Below are 21650 nucleotides of genomic sequence, written 5' to 3' on the forward strand. Positions count from 1 at the left end.
CCACCAAGAGGTTCTGCATCGCCTTCCTGAAGCAGTGAGATGGAAACGGCCAGACTTCCGGGCAGTGGGCAGCTGCCACCTTTACCATGATAACGCACCGGCTCACCGTTCTCAATTGAGAGTTTTTTGGCCAAATTGGGTTGTCGTTTGCCTAGTTCCCTGTTCCCCTGACGGCACCGAGGGACTTCTGGCTTTCCCCTAAACTGAGAAAGATCCTGAAAGACATCATATTTCAGAATTTCATAACAGGGAATACATTATGGCATAGAATTAGATGGATCAGTTGCCCATCATACCAAAAGAGGCTTTCCAGCTATGGTTCCAGCAGTGGCGCAGCTTGGGGTGGGCGGGGGGGGGGGGGGGGGGGGGAGATTGTAAAAGCTGAAAGGGACTACTTTGAAGGTGACTAGTGTCGGGCAATTGCATCTGAATAAAGACTGATTTTATAGCTAAAAGTCGGATTATTTGTTGAACAGTCCTCGTACCTGTATGTAACAAATGTTGTACGAGTCCCTGCGACAGCGACAGCCTTCGAGCGGCGGCGTTAAGCATAAACGGGAGCGACGGACGAGAATTCTTCCTATACTGCGTTAGTCTTGTCAGTTTTTGATCTAATCTTCCATTACAATCAGGTTTCTTTGGAAAGGAACAATAACAATAATGATAATAAATGAAAAGCACCAGTTTGCTTTTGTTCTGCAATATTACTTTTATTGTTAACCGGTTTTCGGCTTACAAGTCCATCTTCAGACATTTACTGAGTATTATCACCAAACAACTAAATGTCTGAAGATGGCCTTGTAAGCCGAAAACCGTTTAACAATAAAAGTAATATTGTAGAACAAAAGCAAACTGGTGCTTTTCATTTATTATAATATTGTTCTAACAAGAACCGACGGAAGATTGTTAACATGAAAACAATAATGATAATTATTGTGGTACATTCATGGCAAAGTATAGTGGAAAAATCTTATTGGTACATTCATCCGTTTATTGCAGTGAAGTCACACCTCCTTTGAATAATGTACACTGTCTCCAGAATGAGATTTTCACTCTGCAGCGGGCAGATTAAAACTGTGTGCCCGACCGAGACTCGAACTCGGGACCTTTGCCTTTCGCGGGCAAGTGCTCTACCATCTGAGCTACCGAAGCACGACTCACGCCCGGTCCTCACAGCTTTACTTCTGGCAGTATCTCGTCTCCTACCTTCCAAACTTTACAGAAGCTCTCCTGCGAACCTTGCAGAAGTAAAGCTGTGAGGACCGGGCGTGAGTCGAGCTTCGGTAGCTCAGATGGTAGAGCACTTGCCCGCGAAAGGCAAAGGTCCCGAGTTCGAGTCTCGGTCGGGCACACAGTTTTAATCTGCCAGGAAGTTTCAATGTACGCTGTATTTGCGATACACGCATGAATGTATCAGTGTACAAATATTCATTTCCTCACGATTCCTTACAAAACCTCGGTCATACCTCGCCAGGAACGTACCCAAAATTATTATTTTTATTGTTCTTATTATGAGACTGTCAGGAAATGCAAAATGGGTAAGCAGGAACGGCTAGAGGACAAATCCAAGGATACAGAAGCATAGTTATATCACTAGGGAAAATATAGGTACCGACCGTAGGAAAATGGATTGGAAAAACAGGTATAAGCCGACCTCGGGGAAGATCAGTTCAGATTCCGGAGAAATATAGGAACACGCGACGCAATATTGACCCTATGTCTTCTCTTGGTAAACCAACGTTTATAGCATTTGTAGACATAGAGAAAACTTTTGACAATGTTGCCTCGAATATTCTCTTAAATACTGAAGATCGCAGTTTAAAATGCAGAGAGCGAAAGGCAATTAACAACTTGTACAGAAAACAGACAGCAGTTACATGAGTCTAGGGACATTAAAGGGAAGCAATAGTTGAGAAGGGAGTGAGACAGGATTTTTACGTATCCCATGTGTTACTCAACTTGTGCACTAAGCGAGCAGGAAAGGAAACCAAACAAAAATTTTGAATAGGAATTAAATTTCAGGGAGAAGCAATAAAAACTTTGAGGTTTGCCTATGACATTGCAAGAGCAGTTCAACGGTATGGACAGTGTCTTGAAAGCAGGATATAAGATGAACATCAACAAAAGCAAAACAAGTGTAATGGAATGCAGTCTAATTAAATCCGGTGATTCTGAGGGAATTAGGAAACGAGGTACTTCGAATAGTAGAGTCTTTTAGACTGTAGATGACAAAAAAGCGTTTCTGAAGGAAATAACTTTCTTAGCATCGAATAGAGATTTGTGTTAGGAAGTCTTTCCTGCAAGAATTTGTGTGTATTGTCCCATGTATGTCGAATAGAGATTTGTTTTAGAAAGTCTTTCCTGTAGGAATTAGTATGGAGTGTACCCATGTGTGGAAGGGAGACATGGACGGTAAACCATTTAGACAAGAAGAGAATGGAAGTTTTCCAAATGTGGTGCCACAGAAGAATGCTGAAGATTAGATGGGGGGATAGCGTAACTAATGAAAAGGTACTGAATAGAATTGATAATAAAAGAATTTTTTGGTTGAACTTGATTAAAAGAAGGGACCGATTGGTAAGACGCATTCTGAAACATCAAGACATCAGGAGGGAAACCAAGAGATGAACGCAGTAAACACATTCGCAAGGATGTAGGTTGCAGTAGTTATTCAGAGACGAAGATACTTCTACAGTTGCATGAAGAGCTGTATCAAATCATCATCATCAATATTATTATTTTGTACAATTTCTAGCGAACTGCCGGATGTCAGTAAGTTGCTGGCATGACATTTCGGCGCGGAATCTTCTGAGTATCTTCAGGCGAATACTGGCGATGGTGCAGTATTTAAAACGCTTGCGTGGTGTACCGGTGTACCCATTTGCCGCTACACATGCGTTGTTTGATGTGTACGGCTCTCATCAACTTAAAAGGTTGGGTTGAACGCCACAATGCTTTACTAGGCATGGTCCTTTTGGACCTGGGATGCTCTTGCCTCCTTCCAACGTCTGAACTGGCTTAAGCCGGCCAGTTATAGGGAGCCCTACACCTCGTGGACTCTGAAATACGCTGCAGCTCAGCGTTTTCCACATTAACAAACATTGCCAGAGATGAAAGAAATGATAAGTGACAGACTGAAATCACAGAAATGACCGATGATAAATGGGAGATCTTTTGGTTTGTAGTCTGGCACTTGTGTACCAAACTACTGAGACGCACTCGGTATCTAAAGATACAGTTTTCTGGAAAACGTTGTGCATCCACTGGTCACAGATTGTTTGATCCATGTGATACCGTCACGGATGTGCTGGAAAATATTGAACTCACAGACGCTTGAAGAAAGATGCCAAGTATCTCGTGAAAGCATACTTAAAAAGTTTCAGGAGCCAGCTTTAAGGGGAGGATCTAGGAATACAATACAACCGCATCGTATCGCTCACTTAGGGATCGCCGGGATAAAATTAGACTAGCTACAACAGTGTATACGAAAACTGCAACCAGTGAAATGTTCGCCCATACAAAAATCTGTGAAATTTGTGCCCAGTATTCCTGAAAACTAAAGGCTAACTAACAAGGGGAGGCCGCCAATTGTGAAATTCAGATTCGATTCATACTGCGCATAATAAAAGCTCATGGCCAGAGGTGTAATGTGGCAAAGCACTAAGATGCACTTCTCAGCCGTTATCGAGAAAACCGACAGTTAAAAAGAAACCGTTGCGGTGAAATACTCTCTACGATTTACAATTCTTCACAGCGTTGTGGTGCAGCGGTAAACGCACGGGTTTGTAATCCGAAAGTCGCCGGATCGAATCTCGCGCCATGCAACTTTTTTTTAGTATTTGTTTTTTGTAATTTAAATGTGTATATATATATATATATATATATATATATATATATATATACGCACATATATATATAATTCCCGGCAATCAGTTGCAACAATTATGCATATAATATGTTGTTGAAAGTCGTTTGTCGTGGAAAAACTGGCGACTTCGAACATCATTATGTTTTCCGCAAAGCTGTATTTCACAAATGTTATTAATTTAATTGTCTTCATAATGTTAACCACGTATAGTTAACGGAAGACGTAGAAACGATATTCCGAAACGAATACGTATAGTGTAAGTCAAACGTTCGAATTAGAATAGAGACCCCACGAACACAAATTTGCTGTGGCAGGTATGAAATATAAACTCCGTTACTCGCTCGTTACACTTGATGGACAGATGTTGAATGGGCCGAAACGAGCCGCCGCATAACAGCGTAGTTGCCTGCTAACTTCGAAAGAAGGTAGATGCGGTCCCTAGCGCAACTTATAACATCGTCGAAAATCAGTGCGGGCGTGAGAGCTTTGGTACACCCTGTTAAACAAACGGAAAAATGGAGGCGGTACAATTGGAGAGCGATCCGCCTTCACCAACATGCATAAGCAATTCACTAATTCGCGGCATGCAACTTTTTTTATTATTAGTTTTTTTGTAATTCAAATATATATTTGAATTACTACATATATATATGAATTATAAAAAACTAATAATAAAAAAAATTGCATACCGCGGGATTCTTTTTTTTTTTTTTGTAACCATATATATTTATTTAAATATTTTAACAACGATACATTTGCCCGCATCTCGTGGTCGTGCGGTAGCGTTCTCGCTTCCCACGCCCGGGTTCGATTCCCGGCGGGGTCAGGGATTTTCTCTACCTCGTGATGGCTGGGTGTTGTGTGCTGTCCTTAGGTTAGTTAGGTTTAAGTAGTTCTAAGTTCTAGGGGACTTATGACCACAGCAGTTGAGTCCCATACTGCTCATAGCCAACGATACATTTAAAAAAAGACATTTTATTCTATTAATCTATTATCCTAGTGATGGTTAATATTATTGTCATTTTATATGTTTTCGTTTTTCTCTTATTGTTTGTTCCTTAAACCCTTTTACATGGCCATTTGTCGTCTTTTTTTTGAGGGGGGTAGACATTGCAGGACAGGCATAACAGTTTATATTTGGCATCGTTGCATTGATTTGAGTTTATGTTTCTGTATGTGATGCACTTGTGATGACACAGGCACATTGTGTATCCTGGTTTGATCTCTTCCTCTAGTTACACTGTTTAGTGGGACAGTATGAAGGACCGTCACCATGATAGGTGGAGCAGAAGTGGAAGAAACTTTTTTTTTTTTTTTTTTTTTTTTACATATACTACAGAATATACCTAATTGAAGAAAAGAGAAAATTTTGTCATATTACATAAGAGAAGCAGAAAGGATAGTGTGAGTAATCAATAGAATTTTATAGGCACAAAGTAAAGGAAATCAAAATATCTAATAATAATGAGTAGTTGGCACTTTCCACTAAGGAGCACTTTGTGTCACTGATTCCACTAGGAAGAAACACTTTATACTACTATACTTCACTATTTGATGCGAGAAGAGAAAGCTCTTTATCTTTTGTGTTGCACTTGTTCACTATCACTGCACACGTTATTCTTGTGGTGAGTGTGGTGAGGTGGCTGGTGGCGGTGCTGAGGGTCACAGGCTGGGGAGGACTCTGGCGATCGCTGTCTGCAGTGGAATCTGCAGGAAGTTTTTGAAGTTCTCGTGGTATCGCCTGTGCTGCTGGGCCGTCTTGTTCTCCTCCCAGAGGTCCATCAGGAAGGCCAGCCGGTCGGTCTGCCTCCGCGCTACGATGGCGTGTGCCGTCATGGCGAGGATCCAGAGAGTCGCCAGTCGCTTGGGTCGTGGAAATGGGTTGCAGTCTGGGGCGGTGATTGCTTCCACTGTGATGCTTCCCGGCGCCGTTCTGTTGATGTGGGCCACCATCTGCTGGCACGCTTCCCAGATGTTGATGGCATTCCCGCACGTGAATCGGTGTTCGAGGGTGTCAGTCATGCCACATACGTCACACTTGTCACTTGCGACGAGTTTTATCTCCGCCAGTCTTTGGTTGGTTGGTACCGTTCTGTTAATTATTTTGTACCATGTCTCCTTCGCATGTTTAGGTAGCACGTTTTCTGAGACGTTCCCCCATATTTGTTTCCAATTGTATTGCGGGAGTTTTTGTTCAATTTTGTTTTTTGCCGGCTTCCCCCTGAGGGCCCAGTATATTCTCTTGGCTGTTCTGTGGCTGGGGTTCGCCACGGTGTCCAGAACGTAACTTTTGTTGGCGTAGTGCAGCCTGACGTGTCGCATTCTGCAGGGAATGTGTCTCGTGTCGACCGGCGCTTCTTGTGATGCGGGCTTGTATCTTCCAATTATCTTGGCTGTGACGCTGTCAGGGTTTTTGTCCTGGATGGCGAGCGTTCGTTTCAGTAGAAGTGCTGCACTTTTGGTCTTTATATCAACTAGACCTAGTCCCCCTTCTTTTGTTGCTTGCGCCACTTTGAATATATTTCGACGCCACAACAGGTAGTACACTGCGCTCGTTAGTGCTCGCGCAATTTCTGTCGGGATGCTTAAGATTTGCGCCAGGTACCAAGCTTTCGACAGGATCGTCGTGTTTATCAGTTCTGTGGATTCGATCCTGTGACCTTCGGATTACGAACCCGAGCGCTTACCGCTGCGCCACGACGCTGTAGAAAAATTATGAACCGTAGAGAGTATTTCACCGCAACGGTTTCTTTTAACTGTCGATTTTCTCGACAACGGCTGAGAAGTGCATCTTGGTGCTTTGCCACATTACACCTCTGGCCATGAGCTTTTATTATGCGCAGTATGAATCGAATGTGAATTTCACAATTGGCGGCCTCCCCTTGTAAGTCGCGGCCTGCCTGTCCCTCGAGAGTCCCCGTCCACAGCAAATGCTGTACCAGCCATTCAAATTTAATTTCCTGTCTTGTGGGGCTGTACGTGGTCGTTTACTCCTGATTCTAGGGCGAAGTTGATTTCTCAGCATGTTTGAATAAGAAATATGGTTACCATCACTCCCATATTCATGTAACGCTCCAAAAGTACTTTATTTTCGTCCCAAAAGAGAATGAGCAAGACTTTTGTAGCAGACGTCTTTTGGCTTCGGCAGTGAACTGTGGCGCTATTCCTTGCTTGACGTTTTAGTTTTCGTTTGCGGTTGGTGATAGTGGACCCAAGTCTCATCGCCTGTGACAAAATGGTTCAAATGGCTCTGAGCACTATCGGACTCAACTTCAGAGGTCATTAGTCCCCTAGAACTTAGAACTAGTTAAACCTAACTAACCTAAGGACATCACACACATCCATGCCCGAGGCAGGATTCGAACCTGCGACCATAGCGGTCTCGCGGTTCCAAACTGCAGCGCCTAGAACCGCACGGCCACTTCGGCCGGCCGCCTGTGTCAGCTTTACCTAGAATGCAACAGCTTCGACGTGGAAGCGATGCAAAAGTTCTTCACTGACATCGACGCGATCGTTCGGCAGTTAACTGATGTGGCACCCATCTTGCAGACACCTTGTTGAAGTACAGTAAACAATATTCTGCGCTGAACCAATACTACAATCCTGGAAATTGAAATAAGAACACCGTGAATTCATTGTCCCAGGAAGGGGAAACTTTATTGACACATTCCTGGGGTCAGATACATCACATGATCACACTGACAGAACCACAGGCACATAGACACAGGCAACAGAGCATGCACAATGTCGGCACTAGTTCAGTGTATATCCACCTTTCGCAGCAATGCAGGCTGCTATTCTCCCATGGAGACGATCGTAGAGATGCTGGATGTAGTCCTGTGGAACGGCTTGCCATGCCATTTCCACCTGGCGCCTCAGTTGGACCAGCGTTCGTGCTGGACGTGCAGACCGCGTGAGACGACGCTTCATCCAGTCCCAAACATGCTCAATGGGGGACAGATCCGGAGATCTTGCTGGCCAGGGTAGTTGACTTACACCTTCTAGAGCACGTTGGGTGGCACGGGATACATGCGGACGTGCATTGTCCTGTTGGAACAGCAAGTTCCGTTGAAGGTCTAGGAATGGTAGAACGATGGGTTCGATGACGGTTTGGATGTACCGTGCACTATTCAGTGTCCCCTCGACGATCACCAGTGGTGTACGGGCCAGTGTAGGAGATCGCTCCCCACACCATGATGCCGGGTGTTGGCCCTGTGTGCCTCGGTCGTATACAGTCCTGATTGTGGCGCTCACCTGCACGGCGCCAAACACGCATACGACCATCATTGGCACCAAGGCAGAAGCGACTCTCATCGCTGAAGACGACACGTCTCCATTCGTCCCTCCATTCACGCCTGTCGCGACACCACTGGAGGCGGGCTGCACGATGTTGGGGCGTGAGCGGAAGACGGCCTAACGGTGTGCGGGACCGTAGCCCAGCTTCATGGAGACGGTTGCGAATGGTCCTCGCCGATACCCCAGGAGCAACAGTGTCCCTAATTTGCTGGGAAGTGGCGGTGCGGTCCCCTACGGCACTGCGTAGGATCCTACGGTCTTGGCGTGCATCCGTGCGTCGCTGCGGTCCGGTCCCAGGTCGACGGGCACGTGCACCTTCCGCCGACCACTGGCGACAACATCGATGTACTGTGGAGACCTCACGCCCCACGTGTCGAGCAATTCGGCGGTACGTCCACCCGGCCTCCCGCATGCCCACTATACGCCCTCGCTCAAAGTCCGTCAACTGCACATACGGTTCACGTCCACGCTGTCGCGGCATGCTACCAGTGTTAAAGACTGCGATGGAGCTCCGTATGCCACGGCAAACTGGCTGACACTGACGGCGGCGGTGCACAAATGCTGCGCAGCTAGCGCCATTCGACGGCCAACACCGCGGTTCCTGGTGTGTCCGCTGTGCCGTGCGTGTGATCATTGCTTGTACAGCTCTCTCGCAGTGTCCGGAGCAAGTATGGTGGGTCTGACACACCGGTGTCAATGCGTTCTTTTTTCCATTTCCAGGAGTGTAATATTCAGACTTGAGGCTATTTCGTTCAGAGTTACACGTCTGTTCTCCTTTACAAGCCTCCTACACTAATGCAGTGTTTCCATCCGTCATTGTGCGGTGAGCCTGCACTGGCACTGGGCCATCATCCACAGTAGTTACACTGCTAAACTTATGGCACTCGTATGCTCTCTGCAACTACAAACACGAATCACCGTACGGTGCTGGCTTTCTCTATGAATTTCGATTGGTTTGACACTTTCACAAAAAGGCATCACAGATCGGTGATCAGTGGCGGTGCATGTTGACAGTGGGGCAGCTAGCATCTTGTGGACGCTGCTGCCTTCTGTGCGTCGTTAGAGAGCCTGTATACAGAGAGAGTGGCCATAGGTGAAGTTGCCCGTGATTGGTTGATTAGCTTTGGCGCCATTTTTCTGCCAAACGTCTCTCCCGCTTCCTATGTTCGCCGTGCTTTTGAGTTGAAGTTCAGAGGACTTTTGGAAACAATTAATAGGTATTTGAATTATTGAGAGACTTGTTATTCGTTGTGCATGCATGTTCGATTTAGTTGTATATCTTTTTAGTACGTAATTATCGTTTTGAATTTGGCAAAATTGGTAACTTCTTGTTGCAGTCTGAAATACCCAGTCAGGAAGGAATGTGTAACTCTTGTAATAAAGTCCATGTACAACTTCCTTAATGGTATATATTATCCGAAATATTTATTTAGTTATGCCTATAAAAATGTTTGGTTCTTCACTTTGCTCAGAAAACTCTGATTTTAAGGTGTCAGTTTTTTTAAATATTTTTATTCACGCAAAACAGGTAGGCCTATTACAATTAAGTGCATTTTTAAGCTCTTATTTCTTTAATAGTTCGTGCATACTGGTAGCATCACAAGCTTTTCTGAAGCCAATATCTGACAGTCCTTGCTGGAAACGGAAATTTCCTGTGATTGTTGTACCATGCTCATTCGACTTTATAGCGTCAAACTTTATTTCGTTCCGAATCAGAACACTAGGCATTATTTGGTTTTAGTATTATTGCCTGACTGTTGACGCAGACGAGTTGTAAGCACGTTTTTCCGCAGTTGTCGTGTTTGCTGAAACATTATTCTTGGTAAATAATTGTAGGTACTCTTGAAGGCAGTTTTTAATAGGCCTACTTACTGTGGGGTAGAAGGGATACGGTAGTTTTCTTGTTATATTTGGTCGTTATTATAGTAGCCTACATTTAACATTATCTGATTTTTGTAATCTTTTTCGTTTGTTATCTACGAGAGGTATTCAGTATAAAGTCGTAAGCGGTTGTTTACTTGTGACATGCAAAAAGTTTGAAGACGTGAAAAGAAGTACTAATACGTCTCAAACTTTTTGCATGTCACAAGTAAACAACTGTATACGACTTTCATTCATCTTACGTAATACAGGTACGTTAAATCTTTAGCGTTATCCACAAACAAATGCTATATACTATATTTTTTTATTTACGTTGCTTTCATTGCAATATGTCTAGTAAACGAACTTTAAAGGAGATAAATGCAAGTAACGAATAATTTTTACAGCCACTGTGTCAAATTTTGCTGTGCTGTACGTAGTAGGCTACTATGAATATATTATAGCTGTAAAGAAAGGTATTTAACGAATGATTTCGCCATATTGTCTTGTGCTTTTGATTCGGTGAGTGTGTACTCCACTACTGGCCATTCAAAAGTCCCGCCCGCAGTTTGGCAGAAAAATGGCCGCCGTATCGTCCGGTTGGCCACTCTTCCTATACAGGCTCTCTACTGCGTCGTAGCATAACTCTGCCACCTGTCGGTCACTTTCTCAACCTTCAGGAACACTACTGCCACCTACCAATTCCATCACACAACTTGTCGAAATTTTATGGCAGTTGTATTAAAGTTCTCATTTGAATCGCCCTCGTAGATATTTGATACAACAGAGTTTATGGCAAGCGTAGATGCGTATTGTCCAGATTTTCGAAAGTTTCTTTTCAGGTATAGAATTTACCCGCCAGGAAAACGTTGGCCAAAGTCGCATCGAACTATAAGGGGACTACGACTAGAAATTTTGCCAGTTCTTCACTGCTTGGAAAGAACACTCTTTCGTCGCCCTCCTAACACCAGCCTTGATCTGTCAACAGCGCAGCACGAGCCGAGCGCTCCTTACGTGGTGAGTGTGGCGCCGACCGGAAGCTGGCACAGAGGGCCCGCCGGCAATAAACACTGTGCGTGTCTGCACACGCCCCGCCGCGCACCGGACGCCAGCGGAGTAATGAGCGAGTGAGCATGCAGCGCGCCGCGCGGACCAGGAACAATGGGCAGAAAGGCGCCGTAATCCGCGGCGCGGCCTTGACTCGCCCACTGCCAAGGTCAGCGCGGCGGCTCTTGACCCCGGCCGCCGCGCGCCCACCGCCTGCCTCCGCACACCGGTTCCTCCGCCATTTTCGTGGCGTAACTTACGAGCCGCCGCGTCCCTAATGACGACTGTTTGTGTCGACCGAAAGAATGAGCGATAGTAAATCGACGGGGCAGGGGTGGCAGTAATATTCAGCGGTGCTACGATATCTCATCCGGAATGGCTGGTCGTAAAAATGGCGTGCGGATTCTGTGGTCCGGAGCTCTTTGTTCGTTCTCCTGACACATTCATCTTAGGTTTCCCACTATATCGCTGTCTTGTCTATAACGTTTCTGCTCCCAGCACCGACAAACATACCGGTAATAAACGATCTGCCTTTCGTACCACATACATTCCTGTTCTCTTGCCTGCCTATCGTTACCATCTGGTTTGTTTCACTGTTCAGTTGAAGCCTCCATTGTCGTTAGTCTGCAAAGTGTTTCGAGAGCAGTAGTAAATACACCGCTTGACAAAAAGTGAAACATACAAATACATGACCGGATGTCAATTTGACTTCGTACACGTACGGACGGTGGGTGCATATGTAAATGATAAGACCTGCAGTTCTCCATGATAGGTAGAATGCCCACAAGTGTGTCTTAGTATTGTTCGCATTTACTGTTGTTGTCAGGCCTCACAATGTATATAACGGGTCTTGAACTGGGTCAGATGTTGACTGATCACTGTGAAGGACACGTAGATGCCGCATCCACGTGTGAGACAGCGGTATTAGCTCCTGACAGAGATTGAAAGTGGCCTCATTGTGGGTCTCCGTTTCATCGGCTCGTCGAATTCGGGGGGCTTTCAGATGTGACATCGAGCAGGTGCTGAATCGCTTGAATGAAGGCAGACTGACTAATTGCTAAGGCTCTGGTCGACTACACCTCACCACCACAATGGAAGATCGGCGTATTGTGCACCAAAGCGCATTATAACCCATTCGCAAGCCGGACTAGAACATTACTTCACATGCTTTTTTGACTCATCTAGTGCATCGCAATACGAATTCCTCTCCTGTGACAACCTCTTCATCTCACAATAACACTTGCAACGGACGTCCTCGATTATTTGCTGGATGTATTCCAATCTCTGTCTTCCTCTCTAAAGTTTTTACCCTCTATTACCATGGAAGTTATAGCTTCGTGTCTTAACAGCTGTCTTGTCAGTGTTTTCTATGTATTCCTCACCTCGCCGATTCTCCACAGAACCACCTCATTGCATACCTTATCAGATCACCTGATTTGCAACATTCTTTTGTAGCACATCATCTCAAATGCTCCGATTCTCTTCTATTATACTACCATACAATGCTTTGCTCCAAACGTATTAGAAATTTCTTCCTCAAATGAAGGGCTATATTCGATACTACACTCATGCTCATAAATTAAGGATAATTGCAGAATGTGGTGCCACACAACATGCCACTACACAAAACTGGCGCTGATAGCATAGGCACATAGGGAACACACATGACACAGATCTGTAAGTCCATGGTATTGGTCATAAGTTGAGAAAACCGTCCCGAAACACATATGCCACAAAACGCCACTGTTTCCTGAGCATCTACCCCGACATCAATATGGGATATGATCACCATGCACACGTACACAGGCAGCACAACGGGTTGGCATACTCTGGATCAGGTGACAAGCAGCTGCTCGGGTATAGCCCCCCATTCTTGCACCAGTGCCTGTCGGAGCTCCTGAAGTGTCCTAGGGGTTTGAAGACGTGCAGTGATACGTCGACCGAGACCATCCCAGACGTGCTCGGTGAGGTTTAGGTCTGGAGAACAGGCAGGCCACTCCATTCGCCTGATATCTCCTCCACGATGGCAGCTCGGTGGGACCGTGCGTTATCATCCATCAGGAGGAAGGTGGGACCCACTGCACCGCTGAAAAGGCGGACATACTGGTGCAAAATGACGTCCCGATACACCTAACCTGTTAACAGTTCCTCTGTCGAAGATGTGCTGGGGTGTACGTGCACCAATCATAATCCCACCCCACACGATCAAACCACGACCTCCATACAGATTCCTTTCAAGGACATTAAGGGGCTGGTTCCTGGTTCACGCCAGATGAAAACCCGTCGTAACTCACTGTTCAGATTATACCTGGACTCGTCGGTGAACATAACCTGGGACCACTGTTCCAATGACCATGTACTGTGTCCTTGACACCAGGCTTTATTGGTTCTGCTGTGTTTGAGCAGCCTCTAGTCGCCCTAGTATTCTACCCCTCATAACGTCATCAATATGTGTTCTTTGAGCCATTTTCAACACACAGTCACCATTAGCACGTCTGAAAACGTCTGCACACCTACTCGCTGCACCGTACTCTGACATGCACCAACACACCTCTGTGTATGTGCACTGCTGCCAGCGCCACCGTGCGACGACCGCAGGTCAAATGCACCGCGTGTTCATACCCCAAGGTGATTTAAACCCGCAAACCTCCCACCAGAGCGTTGTTTCACCGTGTATCAGCATTATCCTTAATTTATGAGCATGAGTGTATTAGACTTCTCTTGACCAGGAATGGCCTTTTTACCAGTGCCAGTCTGCTTTTTCTGTACTCTTTGCTCCGCCCACCATGGGCTATTTTGCTACTAGGTAGAAGATTGCCTTAACTTCATCTACTTCGTGATCACTAGTCCTGATGTTAAATTTCTCGTTGTTATCATTTCTGCTACTTCTCACTACTTTCGTCTTTCTTCGATTTACTCTCATTCCATTATCTGCTCTTCTTAGCCCGTTTATTCCATTTGCATGCCTACTCTGGGATCAACACCACAACACAAACAGATAGGGAGTGGTGGCTTCACCGGGAAGCATTGACTCCTGATGAATCGTCGGTATGGCGGTGTCCCATTTTTCCAAAATTTTGGAGAGATGCAGCAGTTGCTGGTGTGGGAAGCCATCAGGTTATGGATGGTAGACATTGAGTGAACTCTGGAGGCACAGCGGTACGTCGCTGAGATATCCTGCATCCTCAAGTTGTCCCTCAAGCGACAGATCCTTTTTCAATAGGAAAATACCCGTCCACGCGTGGCATGTCTCTATGAACTGTCCGCGTGATGCTGAGGTGCCTCCATGGCTAGCAAGATCTCCAGATCTGCCCCCGATGGAACACGTGTGGACCTAGTGCTAGTATCCGGTATAGCTAGGACCAGGAGCTTGCCTTGGGAGAGAATACAATGGTTTTATGATACCCTTTCCAACCGAGTCAGTGCATGCATTCAGTCTAGATGGGGCCCAACGTCATACTGATACGAGGGTTCTTACTGCCAAGTTCCATGTAAATTTGGGTCTGTATTGTAATCATTGAAATATCATCACGTACGCTTTCAAATGGTGAAGAATGTAACCCAAGCAAATACTTACAGAGAGTTGATAGTCGGAAATTCCATCTCAGTTTCCAGTGTACTTTCGAATTCTCTTGACAACACCATGTGTAACTATCCTCATAAGCAAAAATCTAAAGCTCCGTGGACCTTCCTGGCAAAGAATTACCATTTCTGTCGATCATCTTTCGAGGAATGTTGGTTTTGGATAATGTGTCATCTGACGGACTCAGTTACGCCGGAAGAACATACCCGTCCTTGAAACCAAAGAAACCTCTTTCACTAATGCTGAAAGTTCATTTTCAAGAAAGTTTAGACCAATTGCGATGAAGAAGCGAAACGGCAGATTTTCACAGGTCGGTAGTTTCTTTCTCGCAGTCAAACTTCGGTTTTAACAGAAAACGTGTACACTGTTGTTTTAAAAAGGTATTTAGTTCATGTTCGTGCAGGAATTTGAAGTACATATGAAACGATTTTTCTCAGAGCTTTGGTAACAATGTTCCTCTTAATATACTACTACAGATTTTCAAGGCTTACAATACCAAATAAATGTTTTTTGAGGTAATACTGGATTTGCGAATAGATGGTTCAAATGGCTCTGAGCACTATGGGACTTAACATCTGAGGTCATCAGTCCTCTGGAAATTAAAACTACTTAAACCTAACTAACCTAAGGACATCACACACATCCATGCCCGAGGCTGGATTCGAATCTGCGACCGTAGCGGTCGCGCGGTTCGAAACTGAAGCGCCTAGAACCGCTCGGCCACACTGGCCGGCGCACATAGATGGAAATTAATTTTATCTGAAAAATATATTATAAATTGTTGTTATACGCTGCTCCTTGAATGTTTAAGTCGTATGACAACATGAGAGCGCGGCCCCTCCCTCGGGCGTGGGTGTGTGTGTTGTTCTTAGCACAAGTTAGTAGAAATTCACACACACACACACACACACACACACACACACACACACACAACATTAGAAGAAAACTTGAACAGAAGATTTTCATTTGTTATTATCATCCTTGTTGTTTGTATCGTGTTACTTTTCCCTTCTTATACTGTAGAAAGCCTAATCTGCAACGAATGGAAATTCATATTAGCAGTCAACTATGTGTCCGGCTGCTTAGCTGACAGCCGGCACGGTAGCTCAGTCAGAGGGTTAGCTGCCTTCTGTAATAAAGAACTGAGTGAACGGATCAACAAAGAACAAATACAAAGAGTCATAACGAACAAAATGAGATTAAAAACAAAACAAAAAACAAAAAAGTGGTAATGTGCTTGCCTCCCATGCAGCGGGCCCGGGTTCGATTCCCGGCCGGGATGGAAATTTTCTCCGCTCGTGGACTGGGTGTTGTCCTCGTCATCATTTCATCCTCTTCATTGGCCGCAAGTCGCCCAATGTGGTGTCGACTCAAATAAGACTTTCACTTGGCGCCGGAACCCGAATGGGTTTTTTTTTTTTCCTCGGTCAACTGTGTAGCAACACCACACACCTGATATACTCTTTACTATACACCGTAGGTGGCATACGGAGTATGGCTGTCAATGAAAGTTTTAGCTCCATGTTCCATAGATTATTTCCACAACTCTGTCGAAATGATATTGATGTTTATAGGTCCCCCGAAACCTTGTTGGGTACCACGATATTGTAACTATTTATAATTTGACATCTTGGGTTGTCGGGTGTTCTGCCGGATATCAGCGTCGTATTTGCACGGTACTTCGGTAGCGTAACTCGTTACCTTCATCAGGTGCGACCTGAGACTACCGAAATACCGTGTAAGTACGACGCTGATATCCGGCAGAACACCCGACAACCCAAGATGTCATTAGATCGCCGGGAAGCCTAAAGAATTATTTATAATTTATTTCTGGGACAAAAATCAGTTGCGGCCGTTGTGGCCAAGCGGCTCTAGGCGCTTCAGTCTGGAACCGCGCGACCGCTACGGTCGCAGGTTCGAATCCTGCCTCGGGCATGGATGTGTGTGATGTTCTTAGGTTATTTAGGTTTAAGTAGTTGTAAGTTCTAGGCGACTGATGACCTCAGATGTTAAGTCCCACTCAGAGCCATTTGAACCATTTGAACAAAAATCAGTTACATCTAATAATTACTTAAATGAATTGCCTCACAGCTTTCAGGGAAGTCTAAAGCAGAAAAGGGGAAGGGCCGGGGACGGACACGCCTGCGAACTGTATTGGTTGACGAACAAGGGATAAATTGTGAACGTAGATTTCTTCCGAAAGTCAAACCGCTTTTCTCTGAAAGAGTGAAAAATAAGCAAGGTGGATAGGAAAGCGGAGAGAGCAAAAATGAGCCGCTGAGAACCAAAGTAATTTAAGTAAAAAAATTTTAATTTTTGAGTTAAATCACTGAGTTTACTCACAATGTACGGAATGTGCGCCAAATGCATTCTTCCACTCTCACTAGAGTGAAGTGCGTTCGCGAGAATAGTGGTATAAGACCAGCGGAAAGGCCACATGCTCGTGTTGTTGTGTGTTGTTTATTTACACTTTAAAATTAAAAAAGGCCATGCAACAATGCTAGTAAATATAAGCATTGTTGTCTTTCTTTAGATTTGTAAGGTCGCTTGCCTTTATGTTCATCTGGGATGAGAATTATGTCACGAAAATGCTCCCAAGAAGTAGGTTTTTGCCTTTTAAAACATGTAGAACTCCATGCTCATGTTGCACATTGCGTAATAGCATACAGTGACGCAGCAATTGGTCGAAATCGGAATTCAAAACCTGTGCTAATTTGGACAGAGACTGTAAAGAAATCAAGTAATGAGATCCACAGGGTCGACCATAAGTTGATGTTATTAATACTCTCCTTTCTGGTAAACGATCGGGATTTCGGAGTCGTCGGGACAAAATCAAGAACTTCACTCGGGATGATTGGTGTAATGCCATTCAAAAGGCCAGGATAAAACAAGCCTTTACCGTTTGTAGAATGGCCCTTAATGATTCTGTCTCAACAAAGTATCTAGCGAAAAGTATGACATTTAAAAAGAATAACACGCAAATTGAAAAGTTCAGTTACTTTCACGTTCGATGGCTTCGTTTCCAGAAAGACTGTCTACATCTCGTTTTACGAGGTGCGGCTGGAAAAAACCGGACTGATGCTGGAAAAAACATTTATTTACAATTATTTACAATTATTTACAATTTCATGTTATCTCCTTCAATGTACTCTCCTCCTCGGTCTCTACACCGCTCCATATGAATTTTCCACTGTTCATAGCAATGCTGCAGATCATTTTCGGTAAGTCCATACATTACTTCCGTCGCTTTTTCTTTTACTGCTTCAACAGTCTCAAATCTAGTTCCTTTCAAAGCTTACTTGACTTTAGGGAAAAGAAAAAAGTCACAGGGGGCCAAATCAGGTGAGTAGGGTGGATGATCTAAGATGGGAATGTTGTGTTTTGCCAAAAACGTCTTCACTGACAACGCACTGTGAGCTGGGGCATTGTCTTGGTGAAGGATCCATGACTTTTTTCTCCACAAATCGTTCCGTTTTCTCCGTACTCGCTCATGTAGGGTAGCCAGGACGCTAATGTAGTAATGCTGATTCACTGTTTGTCCCTCTGGTACCCAATCAATGTGCACAATCCCTTTGATGTCAAAAAAAAACAATCATCATTGCCTTGAATTTCGATTTTGACATTCGTGCTTTTTTTTGTCGTGGAGAACCAGGAGTTTTCCAATGCATCGATTGGCGTTTAGTTTCGGGATCGTAAGTAAAAAACCACGATTCATCGCAAGTAATAACATTTTGTAAGAAGGTGGGATCACTTTCAATGTTTTCCAGGATGTCAGAACAAATCATTCTTCGGCGTTCCTTCTGTTCAATTGTGAGACACTTTGGAACCATTTTTGAACACACTTTGTTCATGTTGAAACTTTCATGAAGAATCTACCTAACACTTTCCTTGCCAACTCCTGTTAACTCAGACACTGCTCTGATTGTTAAACGGCGATCTTGTCGAACAAGTTTACCGATTTTTTCAATGTTTGCATCAGTTTTTGCTGACAATGGTCTGCCAGTGCGAGTGTCATCACTGGTGTCTTCGCGGCCATCTTTAAATCGTTTAAACCACTCAAACATCGCCGTATACTTGTTGTAACATTACAAACGTTTCACTTGCAGATTTTCCTAGTTTGAAACAAAATTTGATGTTAACACGCTGTTCTTTCTGTACACTCAACATTTTCCGACGCACAGACAAAACGTCAACTACTTAAAACAGACGCCACGGGCAGACTGAGTGCAGGAGGCAGATGAAACTCGAGCAGTAGGCGGAGCGAGAGTCACGTGACAGGCCACGCGACTTTCAGCCGTATTGCATTCGTTTTATTGTTTCACCAGTACTAGTCCGGTTTTTTTCTAGCCACACCTCGTATGCAAAGAATCTCATGATGCATGAATCCGTCGAACCACTTTGGATATTACAAGTTCACTTCTTGCTCGTGACCGTCCGCGCCTGTCTTGTGTTCAACTCGTCCCTCTCAACAATCCTGCGCGACCTGTCACCGAAGCGAAAAGGAGGGACAGAATCACACTCATCCCGTACATCCCTTCGGCGCACCACGCTTTCTTCAACCAACTGACAACTGCAAGTTCGGCACGGGAGTCTGGACCTGGACATGTCGACCTTTTAGCAGAGGAAGATGACGTGGACAGTGAAATCGAGTAAACAGACATGCTCCATTATAAAGACTCTTGAAATACTAGCTTGACAAAAGTACACGTTAAGAAATTTCGACATTTGGAAACAACATTTTATTTATAATCCATAGATGAAGCACTGCTGAACTATTAGACAGCCTTAGTTGGTAGCTTTCTAGTATTTAACAACAATAACGCAATTATTTTAACTCAGTTTGTGGGAGAAAAGTGCATAAAGGGAGCAGTAAGTGCAGACTCACATTTACTATATCGTATTATGTTTATGTTTTACAAATAAATTGCTGCTACGGAGACTAAAAGACAGGATGTTTCTTCTCAGGTATCCAGTTTCACCAAAAAGTTCATAAGAAACATGGTACAAATCTTGATTTATACCGCTTTACATTTCATTATAAGTAAATATCTGAGAGGAAAAGTGGTAGTCCAACTTTTAGGGACTATAAAACCGAATTTAAGGTACAAATAACTAAAATGTCTGTAGTAAACGTAATTATAATATTTCATTTGTACGTTTCATCAAATGAATCACGAATATATGAAGATAGTAACTGTTCTCAAAAGAACAGATACCATTGATGACCGTCGAGCTTCTCTAGAATAAATGATAATTAACTGAAACGTCAGCTGCCGACAGGTGTTGTTGATATACCTCGATGGGCACAGCTGAAAATGTGTGCCCGATCGGAACTCGAACCCGGAATCTCCTGCTCTTTTTTTATCGTTGTGTTTGGTTGTTGCGGACGTCACATGATATCCGTTCAAGTTCGTTTGGTGACCCTTCCACTCAGTTTTTTTATTACAGATTTGTTCGCTTTCGTTCGCTGCACCTGCTCGGGGCGGACACCGTAAGACACCCGTTTAAGTTCGTTGTTGATCGATTAGCTCAGTTTTTTTATTACAGAAGGCAGCAAACCCTCTGACCGAACACGCTGAGCTACCGTGCCGGCATCCATCTGAGCCACCGAGGACACAGGTGAATAGCGCGACTGCAGGGACTTATCCATTGCACGCTTCCCGTGAGACCCACATTCCCAACTGTCCACAATTCTACATATATAATGCACCTAATAGATATTTGCCCATCCACTCATTACTCGCACGGGAAGCGTGGAAGGGATAAGTCCCTGCAGTCGCGCTATTCATCTGTGTCCTCGTTGGCTCAGATGGATTTAGCGTCTGCCATGTAAGCAGGAGATCCCGGGTTCGAGTCCCGGTCGGCGCACACATTTTCGGCTGTCCCCATAGACGTATATCAACAACACCTGTCGGCAGCTGAGGGTTTCAATTAATTATCATTTATTCGAGAGAACCTGCACGGTCATCAGTGGTATCTGTTCTTTCGAGAGCAGTTACTATCTTCATATATATAGTTAAAGGCTACCCAGCCATTGACCTTCGTCCGTGCGAATGCGCACAGGTTGTCCGAACTCTTACGGGAACCGCCAAAGTGTGCGCGAGTAATGAGTGGATGGGCAAATATCTATTAGGTACATTATATATATGTAGAATTGTGGACAGTTGGGAATGTGGGTCTCACGGGAAGCATGCAAGGGATAAGTCCCTGCAGTCGCGCTATTCATCTGTGTCCTCGGTGGCTCAGATGGATAGAGCGTCTGCCATGTAAGCAGGAGATCCCGGGTTCAAGTCCCGGTCGGGGCACACATTTCCAGCTGTCTCCATCGAGATATATCAACAACACCTGTCGGCAGCTGAGGGTTTCGATTAATTATCATTGAATCACGAATTATTGTAAAGCAATAATTTACATTAATCGAAACGCAAAATCCTTCATTTCTCAGAACTAGGAAAAATTGAATCGTACCACTTTGCCTCTCGGCGGCTCAAATATAGACTGAGAGAGGGTGGTGAGGGGGGAGGAAAGGAGAGTCATGCTGGGAAAAAGCAGGTGAGAGGATGACAGAGAACATGCAGAGGTGAAACTGTTCTTCCCATGCCATATGCGGCGTTCCTCGCAAACACGTAAATACACACCGAGACTGGACGTGACGTAACTCAGACATCAGACGAATGAATCTGCGACTCCTTTTTCTGTGTCTCCACAGACTGCGCGCAACTGCCTCCATTTATAATTGAGTAGCTGGACGTGTAAGGTGTGCAGTTGAGTCTTGCCGCATCAAAGCAAAACACAGAATTTCTAAATTTGTCCACCAACCTGGCGTCTTTAGGCGATGCCGTCGTCTCAGATGAGAGGTAGCACAAGACCCTGAGTCCGCAGTTTCTGCTGTAATGCAGCAGCCAAGTAAGTGGCTAAGGCTCTCTCTCATTGGGATAATAAATTCCATAGTTTATAGGAATGCCATATACGCAGGTTTCCAAAATTAAAGCAACA

The 21650-nt window shown here is 44.6% G+C and overlaps 1 protein-coding gene and 1 non-coding gene across 2 annotated transcripts in view; both read left to right on the top strand.

Annotated features, from left to right (window-relative positions):
* LOC124620838 (probable G-protein coupled receptor Mth-like 1) overlaps positions 1-21650 on the top strand; it is a 548776-nt gene that overhangs the window by 438364 nt on the left and 88762 nt on the right. The gene's annotated exons all lie outside the window — the stretch shown is intronic.
* On the top strand, positions 20886-20959 carry Trnat-ugu. Its single transcript has one exon. It is a non-coding gene; the product is annotated as a tRNA-Thr (tRNA).

The sequence above is a fragment of the Schistocerca americana genome, chromosome 1 (assembly GCF_021461395.2).
Source record: "Schistocerca americana isolate TAMUIC-IGC-003095 chromosome 1, iqSchAmer2.1, whole genome shotgun sequence".
NCBI lineage: Eukaryota > Metazoa > Arthropoda > Insecta > Orthoptera > Acrididae > Schistocerca > Schistocerca americana.